Here is a 12170-nt window from a genome sequence, read left to right on the forward strand (position 1 = left end):
GGCATTAGTTTAGCTGGGTTGAGGGTGTGGCAAGTTTTGAGGGTTACCTCTGAGGATTCAAGAAGTAAAGCCTGATACTTATTAAGTCAGTCTCCAGTTAGCCCGTGGTGGCCTTTAATCTCCAGAATCCTTTGGAAGTCTGGACTTCCAGTGGCTGTCCAAAGGTAAGCTTGTTAGCTTCTTCCACTAATAAAAAGCAATGCCAGCTACTGCCTGGAGACAACCAGACCAGCCTTGGACCATGGAATCTAGCTGTTTGGAAAAATAGCCTATAGACTGAGGAACTTCTAGTAGCTTTTGTACAATGATCCCTAAGACTGTCCCAAGTTTTCAGCCATATACCAAATAAATTATTTTAAATTGGGGAGACCCAGAACAGGAGCTCTGGTGAGGGCTTGTTTGATATTATTTAAAGCCTTTTCTTGTTCTCCAGTCCAAAGTAATGGTTCTGTATCTAGGCGTTAAGTGGATTCATATAGAAGCTTAGCCATTAGTCTGAATCCTGGAATCCAAATTCTGCAAAATCCTGCCATGCCTAAGAAAGTATGAAGGGTATTTTTTTTTAGGTCTATAGGGCACTTGGGCCTAATATAGCTTGTTTTCTATCTGAAGATGACTGTCAGGGTTTATAATATATCCCAGATATTTAACTTGTGGCTTTGAGATCTTGTGCTTTTTTTTCTGGGAGATCCTATAGCCCTGGGCCTCAAGGATATTAAGAACTTGAATGGTATTCTGATCTGAGGCCTCCATGGTGGGACTACATAATAATATGTTATCTCTGTACTATGTACACCTACATACCCTTTCTTTTATTTGAGTCCTTTTCTTAGGGCCTAGACAAACAAGTGTGGGCTGTCCTGAAACTCTTGAAACAATAATACTATCCAGGTATATTGTTGCATTTGGCCTGAGTCAGGGTTAGTCCACTCAAAGGCAAACAGATACTGAGATGAGGGATAAACTGGTATGCAAAAGAAGGCACCCTTGAGGTCAAGCACAGTTAAAGCATTTGGCATCTCCAGGAATCTGGACTAATATAAGTGTTAGCCATAACAGGATGTATAGGGACCACTGCTTCATTTACTGCTCTAAGGTCTTATACCATTTGATATTCTATATTTGGTTTAACAACTGGTAGAATAGGGGTATTGCATGGAGACTGCTGCTGCTGCTGCTGCTGTTGCTAAGTCGCTTCAGTCGTGTCCGACTCTGTGCGACCCCATAGACGGCAGCCCACCAGGCCCTGCCATCCCTGGGATTCTCCAGGCAAGAACACTGGAGTGGGTTGCCATTTCCTTCTCCAATGCATGAAAGTGAAAAGTGAAAGTAAAGTTGCTCAGTCATGTCCGACTCTTCGCGACCCCATGGTCTACAGCCTACCAGTCTCCTCTGTCCATGGGATTTTCCAGGCAAGAGTACTGGAGTGGGTTGCCATTGCTTTCTCTGGCATGGAGACTGACAAGGCACTAAAAGAACATGTTGTAAGTATTTTTCTATGAGGGTTTTCAAACCTTTGTTTGATTCCAACTTTATGGGGTACTGTCTCTTGTTAGGACAAGCAAGTTCTGCCTTAAGGTTAATTTTTACAGATTGGGCACTTATGGCCCTTCTGGGAATTCTTTTGTCCCAAACTGCAGGGTTTACTGGGTATAGAATATGACTAGGAATAAAACCTTGCTCTTGTAGATTATTTATCTTAGAGTAAAGAAAAGGGGCTGCTTTGGAGCTTCCTAATTATAATATGGCTCTGAGGGAGTCCAGAAGGTCTCTCCCCACTAGTGGGGTAGGACATTCAGGCACAACTAAAAAGACATGTGAGATCAAACACTCTTTAAACTCGCAAGTGAGAGGCCCAGTGAAGAAATGAATGTGAGGCTTTCTGTCAACACCTGTCACAGTACAACTTTTGGAGGAAAGAGGCTCAGTGAGAAAGATCAGGACAGAATAGGTAACTCCTGTATCAATTAGAAAAGCTGATTTTCTTACCAGCCACATCCAGGACCACCTGGAGCTCCTCAGTGGAGATAGACATCCCATTGGTGGGAGCCACCAGAATCCCTTGGCCACCTCAGTCATCCAGCATGGCTATCTTAGGAGTGGAAGCCCCCCTTCCCTTTGGGACTGAGGACATTTTCCACTTCCATTGACCTGTTTGTTGGTAGAGTGGGCATGGACAGGAGTCTCTTTCTGGCATTTTCATCCCCAGTGGCCAGTTGATGTACATTTGAAGCATTCCCCTTTTCTGGTTTATCTCCAAGCAAATGGTTAAAACTTCCCTGGCCTCCCTGGGTTGTCCTGAGGTTGCAAGGCATGGATGACAGCTATGGCCATCAGTTTAGCTTAAGCCCTGGCCTGCCTGTTTTCATGTCAGTTTCTCTCTTCCTCCTCAGCTTGATCTCAATTATTAAATACCCCAAAGGCTACCTCTAGGAGTTGGGGCATTGGGGTTTGTGGGCCTGATTGTAACTTTTGGAGTTTCCAGCTAATATCAGGGGCAGAGTGGCTGACAAAATGTTGTCCCAGCATGGATTGATCCTTGGGAATGGACTGGTCAATGTTAGTAAATTTTCTAAAAACTTCCACAAATTGTCCCTAAAAGATGGCTAAATTTTCTTTTTCTTCTTGGGTCACTCCTTTAACCTTATAGTTAACTGGCTTTTTTATATACTTTCTTGTCCCTTCTAATACATATTGGATCATGTGCTTCCTGGCTTCTGTTCTCTCCCAGGAATTATAATTCCAATTAGGCTCCTGAAGTGGGATTGTATCTCTACCCATAAAGCAATATTTGGATTAGTCCTTGGTGAGTTGGTCAGCGTACTCCTGGGCTGCGGCCAAAATTCTCTGTTTTTCCTCAGAGTACAGCAAGTAGATGGCACTATTTGGATATCCTTTCAATTTAAATCAAAGGCCAGAGTTAGGATCTGAAACCCTTCAGCAAACTTACAAGGCTCTTCAGAAAACTTGCCCAGACTCTGTTTGCATTGGGCTAAATCAATTAAAAGGAAGGGCATATGAACATACTCTGATTGTCCCTTTTCCATTTGCCACTTCCTTAAGATAGCATACTTTTCCTGATCCTGGGTGACAGGAAGTTCTGCTAAGAGTTAACCCTGGAGGAACTAGTCCCTCCCTTCTGGAGTAACAGATAAATCCATTTACCTAATTAAATATAATCCAACCTTAGAAAATCCTGACCATATACCTAACTCTTTTCTCAGTGTTTCTCTTCCACAAACCATCTGCAACTTTGAAGCCATACTTTGTCCCTTATTCTTTCCACTTAGAAATAACTGGCTTTAGGACAAAAATCACCCTTTTTTTCCCTTTAACAAAATACTTTTCCATTCCTCCTTTCTGAAAACACAATTCTACTTTTCTTAAGCAACTATGAACTATCTTTTTCATTAGCATCCTATAGATTGGTGGAGAACATCTCAAGGTGGCACAAAACAGCTTAATTTCTCTCTCACAAGAAGACAAAAGTAGGTAAATTTAGACCTGTTAATAATTAAAGTTCCAGTATTTTATCTTATTGAAATGGCCTGGATATTTAATGCATTACTATCATTTTAACTTAGCTTCGATTTACCAAGATTTGGAGAGACTGTTTTAGATGGGCAGTTCCAAAACCTAATTATTGCTCTAGAGTTTACCAAAAAGTTCTTATCCTAGTTACATTTACTGCCAGTCCAGGTTCGATGCATGATACTGGATGCTTGGGGCTAGAGCACTGGGACGATCCAGAGGGATTGGTATGGGGAGGGAGGAGGAGGAGGGTTCAGGATGGGGAACACATGTATACCTGTGGCAGATTCATTTTGATATATGGCAAAACCAATATAATATTGTAAAGTTAAAATAAAATTTAAAAAAATTTAATATCAGGTTATTTTCCCTGTTGACAAATTTCATAACAAAAATAATGTGCACTTACTGACTTTCAGTAATCATAGGTATAATAAAAGTATTATACTTAATGTTGATGACTCTTAAGACAGGCCTGTATTAAACCCACAAGCTTAAGCTAGCTCTAATACCAGATATTTATTAAATATTGAATATTTACCAGTTCACATGAACACAGAATATATTCTGGTGAGCCTCCTTTATATTTCTGAAAATGTATATAAACACTCATTTCCTTTCCAGTTAAATACTGTCATTTACAAGTTAATTTTTACATAAGGACAGAAAGAATCAGCGATCTCATAGTTATCCCACTTGAATTTGAAACGACCCTTTTCCCCTCCTCAATCTGGGGACCACAGATGAATTAGGTAGTTCCTGAGAGCCCAGGCAGAATAGTTACACTGCAGAAGCAGAAGAGAGAGATACAAGCTCCTGGAGCCCAGGTAGAACAGTTATTAATACATTGTAAAAGCCGAAGAGGGAAAAATGCAAGCTCTTTCTTTTCTATTTATTCTTTAAAATCCTACCAAGCAACCCAAGGCTAGAATCTCAGGCAATGTGGAGTGCTTTTGTATTTCAAGGTTTAAATGCTCCACTATGCCCACAACTGTGGCAGAGATTTTCAGGAGCAGTTGGACAGACAAAACTACATAAAAGAAAGAAACCAGGACAGAAAGAGGAGAAGATAGAGAAGAAGCAGATTTCAGCAGAGGGCAAAGGACAGGAGGAGGGAGAAGTATTGCCTAAATGAGGGTACTGAGGCCACCAGGAGCCAAGAAAGTAGACTTATCAAATGTGGTGATGTTGAAACAAGGGGTTCAGATGTCACCATGGGGAAGCTGCATTCAGTGCTGCTGGAGGTGGCTAAATTCTTTCCCCAGAAGGGGACACCTGCCTCATGGTGGGTGCCATAAATCAGATATTGGCCAGGGTTTTTGGCTGTCCCCAATCAATAGAAATCAACTAGAGGCCAGACAAGAAATTCAGGCAAGGTTTTATTGAGGTCCCTGCTGAAGCAGTAGGGAGTAAGAACAAGTAACAGTTTCCCTTGCTCACTTGCTAATGGGGAGTATGTGCTTGTTCCTTATGTGGGAAGAAGGTAGGGGTGTCTCCAGGGGTCAGGCTAGAGGAATGGCTTAGGTGGTTTGCTCACCCCTCGGGTGGGTTGAATACAGGGGTCATGCTCAATACCTTGATTTTACTCAAATACCCTGTTTTAGCACCAGGCTCTTCAGAAGTGGCAATAGGCTTTTTTGGTCTCGTTGCACATACATGACATTATTTTTAGTCCCATATAGTTTCTTTTTATTTTGTTGCTCCAGGAGAGTTATGTCCAGGTGCAGGCATTGCAGCACTGCAGCAAAGTATGCCAGGTCCTAGTTTACCTCACTCAGACATTATTTGCCTTTTTCATTTTCATCCTCTCCTAAGTATAGTGTTTTCCAGAGTGTACATGATATACAATGACATAATTGTTCAGATAGTTAATGTGTATTTTATTGTGTTTTCTAGAATTTTCTAAGGTAGTAGGTTTAGGATACAAATATGGTTATGTTGATTTGGTATTTATGTTGGTATTATTTGGTATTTATGTTTATCAGTCAGTTCAGTCGCTCAGTCATGTCCAACTCTTTGTGACCCCATGAACCACAGCACGCCAAGCCTCCCTGTCCATCACCAACTCCCGGAGTTTACCCAAACTCATGTCCATTGAGTTGGTGATGCCATCCAACCATCTCATCCTCTGCCATCCCCTTCTCCTCCTGCCTTCAATCTTCCCCAGCATCAGGGTCTTTTCCAATGAGTCAGCTCTTTGCATCAGGTGACCAAAATATTGGAGTTTCAGCTTCAGCATCAGTCCTTCCAGTGAACACCCAGGACTGATCTCCTTTAGGATGGACTGGTTGAACCTCCTTGCAGTCCAAGGGACTCTGAAGAGTCTTCTCCAACACCACAATTCAAGCATCAATTCTTCGGTGCTCAGCTTTCTTCACAGTCCAACTCTCACATCTGTACATGACCACTGGAAAAACCATAGCCTTGACTAGATGGACCTTTGTTAACAAAGTAATCTCTCTGCTTTTTAATATGCTGTCTAGGTTGGTCATGACTTTCCTTCCAAGGAGTAAGCATCTTTTAATTTCATGGCAGCAATCACCATTGCAGTGATTTTGGAGCCCCCCAAAATAAAATCTGACACTGTTTCCACTCTTTCCCCATCTATTTCCCATGAAGTGATGGGACCAGATGCCATGATCTTAGTTTTCTGAATGTTGAGCTTTAAGCCAACTTTTTCACTCTCCTCTTTCACTTTCATCAAAAGGCTTTTTAGTTCCTCTTCACTTTCTGCCATAAGGGTGGTGTCATCTGCATATCTGAGGTTATTGATATTTCTCCCGGCAGTCTTGATTCCACCTTGTGCTTCATGCAGCCCAGTGTTTCTCATGATGTACTCTGCATATAAGTTTTTTTTTTTTTAATTTTATTTTATTTTTAAACTTTACATAATTGTATTAGTTTTGCCAAATATCAAAATGAATCCACCACAGGCATACATGTGTTCCCTATCCTGAACCCTCCTCCCTCCTCCCTCCCCACACCATCCCTCTGGGTTGTCCCAGTGCACCAGCCCCAAGCATCCAGTATCGCGCATCGAACCTGGACTGGCAACTCGTTTCTTACATGATATTCTACATGTTTCAATGTCACTCTCCCAAATCTTCCCACCCTCTCCCTCTCCCACAGAGTCCATAAGACTGTTCTATACATCAGTGTCTCTTTTGCTGTCTCGTACACCAGTTTATTGTTACCATCTTGCATATAAGTTAAATAAGCATGGTGACAATATACAGCCCTGATGTACTCCTTTTCCTATTTGGAATCAGTTCAGTTCAGTTCAGTCACTCAGTCGTGTCCAACTCTTTGTGACCCTGTGAATCACAGCACGCCAGGCCTCCCTGTCCATCACCAACTCCTGGAGTTCACTCAAACTCACGCCCATCGAGTCGGTGATGCCATCCAGCCATCTCATCCTCTGTCGTCCCCTTCTCCTTCTGCCCCCAATCCCTCCAAGCATCAGGGTCTTTTCCAATGAGTCAATTCTTCGCATGAGGTGGGCAAAGTATTGGAGTTTCAGCTTCAGCATCAGTCCTTCCAATGAACACCCAGGACTGATCTCCTTTAGTATGGACTGGTTGGATATCCTTGCAGTCCAAGGGACTCTCAAGTCTTCTCCAACACCACAGTTCAAAAGCATCAATTCTTCGGTGCTCAGCTTTCTTCACAGTCCAACTTTCACATCCATACATGAGCACTGGAAAAACCATAGCCTTGACTAGACGGACCTTGTTGGCAAAGTAATATCTCTGCTTTTGAATATGCTATCTAGGTTGGTCATAACTTTCCTTCCAAGGAGTAAGCATCTTTTAATTTCATGGCTGCAGTCACCATCTGCAGTGATTTTGGAGCCCCCAAAAATAAAGTCTGACACTGTTTCCACTGTTTCCCCTTCTATTTCCCATGAAGTGATGGGACCAGATGCCATGATCTTCATTTTCTGAATGTTGAGCTTTAAGCCAACGTTTTCACTCTCCTCTTTCACTTTCATCAAGAAGCTCTTTAGTTCTTCTTCACTTTCTGCCATAAGGGTGGTGTCATCTGCATATCTGAGGTTATTGATATTTCTCCCAGCAGTCTTGATTCCAGCTTGTGTTTCTTCCAGTCCAGCGTTTCTCATGATGTACTCTGCGTATAAGTTAAATAAGCAGGGTGACAATATACAGCCTTGATGTCCTCCTTTTCCTATTTGGAACCAGTCTGTTGTTCCATGTCCAGTTCTAACTGTTGCTTCCTGACCTGCATATAGGTTTCTCAAGAGGCAGGTCAGGTGATCTGGTATTCCCATCTCTTTCAGAATTTTCCACCTTTGATTGTGATCCACACAGTCAAAGGCTTTGGCATAGTCAATAAAGCAGAAATAGATGTTTTCCTGGAACTCTCTTGCTTTTTCGATGATCCAGCAGATGTTGACAATTTGATCTCTGGTTCCTCTGCCTTTTCTAAAACCAGCTTGAACATCTGGAAGTTCACGGTTCATGTATTGCTGAAGCCTGGCTTGGAGAATTTTGAGCATTACTTTACTAGAATGTGAGAAGAGTGTATCAGTCTGTTACAAATAATTCCATTTGTTCTCATTCCTTATACTGTTTCTTACTGGCCATCTGTGGTTATGTGCTCAGTGCTCAGTTGTGTCCAACTCTTTGTTGCCCCATGGACCTATGGACTATAGCCCACCAAGCTCCTCTGCCCATGGAATTTTCCAGACAAGAATACTGGAATGAGGTTCCATTTCCTACTGAAGGGGATCTTCCCAACCCAGGAATCAAACCTGCATCTCTCGTATCTCCTGTATTGGCAGGTGGATTCTTTAGCCCTATTGCCACCTGGGAAGCCCAACTATGGTTATACCTTCAATAATCTCTGTCATCTCCTTATTATCCACCAAATAGTAATTTAAAAATTCTAAAGATTCCCCAATACCTATGTGGAAGCACAAGAAGGAAGTACACTTTCTTTTGTGCAATTAAATTTTTTTAAACTTTCAAAACCTTCTAAATTTTTACATTTTATCTAAAGCTTATTATAGAATGTAATAATATTTATACTATTGGAGAAGGCAATGGCACCCCACTCCAGTACTCTTGCCTGGAAAATCCCATGGACAGAGGAGCCTGGTAGGCTGCAGTCCATGGGGTCACTAAGAGTCGGAAACGACTGAGCAACTTCACTTTCACTTTTCACTTTCATGCATTGGAGAAGGAAATGGCAACCCACTCCAGTGTTCTTACCTGGAGAATCCCAGGGACGGGGCAGCCTAGCGGGCTGCTGCCGTCTATGGGGTCGCACAGAGTCCGACACGACTGAAGCAACTTAGCAGCAGCATACTATTAGAAAGTCATATTTATATTTTTCTTAGTGATGGATCATTGACTTATAATAAGGAGCCTAGTGAAATCACTTTCTCAACCTATAGCTGCTCCAACAATTTCTAGAGATATTGAAAATATTTTTATCTTGAAACTGACATCACAATTGAGTTATAGAGTTTTTTGAGTCAAGGAAGTGAGGACTATACTCCAAAGAAACTAGGTGAAACTGTAAATTAAATATGATGAAAACTGTTTCTCTTGGCATCAGTTCAGTTCAGTTCAGTTCAGTCGTTCAGTCGTGTCTGACTCTTTGCGACCCCATGAAATGCAGCACGCCAGGCCTCCCTGTGCATCACCAACTCCTGGAGCCTACTCAAACTCATGTCCATCATGTTGGTCATGCCATCCAACTATCTCATCTGTCGTCCCCTTCTTCTCCCGCCTTCAATCTTTCCCAGCATCAGCGTCTTTTCCAATGAGTCAGTTCTTCGCATCAGGTGGCCAAAGTATTAGAGTTTCAGCTTCAATATCAGTCCTTCCAATGAATATTCAGGACTGATTTCCTTTGGGATTGACTGGTTTGATCTCCTTGCAGTTATCATAAATTGACTAGCAAAACACACACAGTAACTAAGAGACTAATTAAGCCTTGTACGGTTGACATTGCTTAATGAATGCCTACTAAATGAAAAGTCAGTAAAAGAAATAGTGGTACAGACACTTTCCAATGATACAGTAAGCCTCCTTATTTATTGCCTTAAAAATGCCTGAATCTAAATGTGGCTGAAGTTGATGAAAATTCATGGAAACACATACAAGTATTAATAATATGGAAGTGCTGCATGACTTTTTTTTTTTTTTTTTTTTGCAAAACCTTTTTGAGTCTCATGGTTTATCCTAGAACAACCATGTTGACATTTGTCCTGATGGTGCAACAGCATTAGGAGGTAAAACTGCCAGTCCCTCAGCATGAATCAAGACAGTGGCACCAAACTATACCTAGACATTGTATTCTTCATCATGTGCGGAAATAAATGTGCTAGTTTCATTTCAGAATATCCTTAATAAAGTAGTAAAGGTCAGTTTATTAACTCAACCCTTGAGCACAAGTTTTAAAAATATTCTTTAGGATGAAATGGAGAGTATACACAAAGCACTTTCAGTGTACACTGGACTGTGATAGTTGTCTCCAAGAAAAGCACTTTTACACTTATTTGAACTGAGAGACAAATTAGCCACTTTTTTCCCATGGAACACCACGTTTACTTGAAAGAAGGACTGGTAGAACTATGGTTATTCAGATTTGAACATTTGACAGATGTTTTCTTGAAAATTAATAAAGTGATCAAGGAAAGCAGTGAACCATATTTATTACCAGTGATAAATTTTGAGTTTTCAGGAAAAAATTAGAATTTAAAAAAATTATATCTACCACTCTAAACCTGACAGCTTCCCAATACTTAGTGACTTTTTTGATGAGATCAATGGTGATACTAACAAATGTGATATTTTGGATGTTTTTTAATGGAATGTATCAATGTTTGGAATACATGCATAATTCAGTGAACTGATAATTAATATTTTCCGTATGAGTGATATAACAAAATCACACATAGGAAAAAGATACATTCAAAGGGCAAGATAGACCAATGGATTTCAGTGTAACTGAGTCTAAATTCATCTATATGGTTTGAGATTCTACAATGTGTCAACTCTAAGAAACTTCTGGGCTTCCCTGGTGGCTTAGTGGTAAAGAATCTGCTCGCCAATGCAGGAGACATGGGTTTGATCCCTGGTCCAAAAAGATCCCATGTGCTACAGAGCAACTAAGCCCATGTACCGCCACTATTGAGCCTGTGCTGTAGTGCCCTTGAGCCACAACTACTGAGCTCACGCACAACTATTGAAGCACACACACCCTAGAGCCCATACTCCACAATAAGAGAAGCCACCACAATAAGCCCATGCACAGCAACTAGAGAGAAGCCCCCACTCACTGCAACTAGACAAAAGCCCACACAGCAATGAAATCACATCACAGCCAAAAATAAAATTATTTTTTAAAAAAGAAACTACCACTGGTCAAATTTTGTTGTAGAATCAAAAGAGAATATCCACAATTATCTGAAAAAGCTGTTAAAATACTACCCCTTTTCCTCTGAGTAAGGCTGAATTTTCTTCAAAACAGCATATCACAGTAGATTGAATACAGAGCAGATAGGAGAATACAGCTGTGTTCTGTTAAGCCAGACGTTAAAGAAATTTGCAAAGCTGTAAAACTGTGCCACCCTTCTCACTAATTTGTTGTAAACTATATTTTTCACTACAATGTTATATTATTTCTGTCATGTGATAAGTTTATCATTTTAAAATAAATTAATAAACAGATATATTGCATTTTTCTCAGATTTAATTTCCAATACAGTAAATATTGATAAATATAACCAATATGAACAAAAGCTATTTGGAGTCCTCTGTACTTTTGAGTTCTAAAGTGGTACCGAGACCAAAATATTTGAGAAGTGTTCTACATATAGAATTTTGATTTATGACTTGAAGCTCCAAGCATTATTAGAAATGTGATCTCTTGTCAAGGAAATTGGTTTCTAGACAGAGACGGAGTCATGGTCTCAACAGTCACTTGGAGTGAGCTATATGAACTCTGTGCAAAATAAGTTAATCCTTGAAAATAAGTGTGGGAAAACAAATTTGTGGCATGTGCTGTCTTTGGACAAAGCATATACTCAACATTTTTTAGTGTTTTATCATTAGCAAGGCATTTTCACCCTCATATCTTTCCTTCAAGATTAAAAGTGTTTTTAAGATCAAATCCCAGACTTTCATTTTTATAGATGAAAAAACTCAGGCCCAAGAAGAGAGGTGATTTACCTCAAGTCACACAATAATGTTTGTTCACCATTGTATCCCCAATAACTAGCACAGTGTAGACACTCAACATGGGCTTCCCTGATAGCTCAGTTGGTAAAGAATCTGCCTGCAATGCAGGAGACCCCAGTTCGATTCCTAGATCAGGCAGATCTGCTGGAGAAGGGATAGGCTACCCACTCCAGTATTCTTGGGCTTCCCTGTGGCTGAGCTGGGAAAGAATCCACCTGCACCGTGGGAGACCTGGGTTTGATCCCTGGGTTGGGAAGATCCCCTGGAGAAGGGAAAGGCTACCCACTCCTGTATTCTGGCCTGGAGAATTCCATGGACTGTATAGTCCATGGAGTCACAAAGAGTCAAACATGACTGAGCGACTTTCACTTTCACTTAGACACTCAATATATATTTGCTGTATGCATATCTGAATGAATGAATTATTGA

This window comes from Bos mutus, chromosome X (assembly GCF_027580195.1).
Source record: "Bos mutus isolate GX-2022 chromosome X, NWIPB_WYAK_1.1, whole genome shotgun sequence".
NCBI classification, from domain to species: Eukaryota; Metazoa; Chordata; class Mammalia; order Artiodactyla; family Bovidae; genus Bos; species Bos mutus.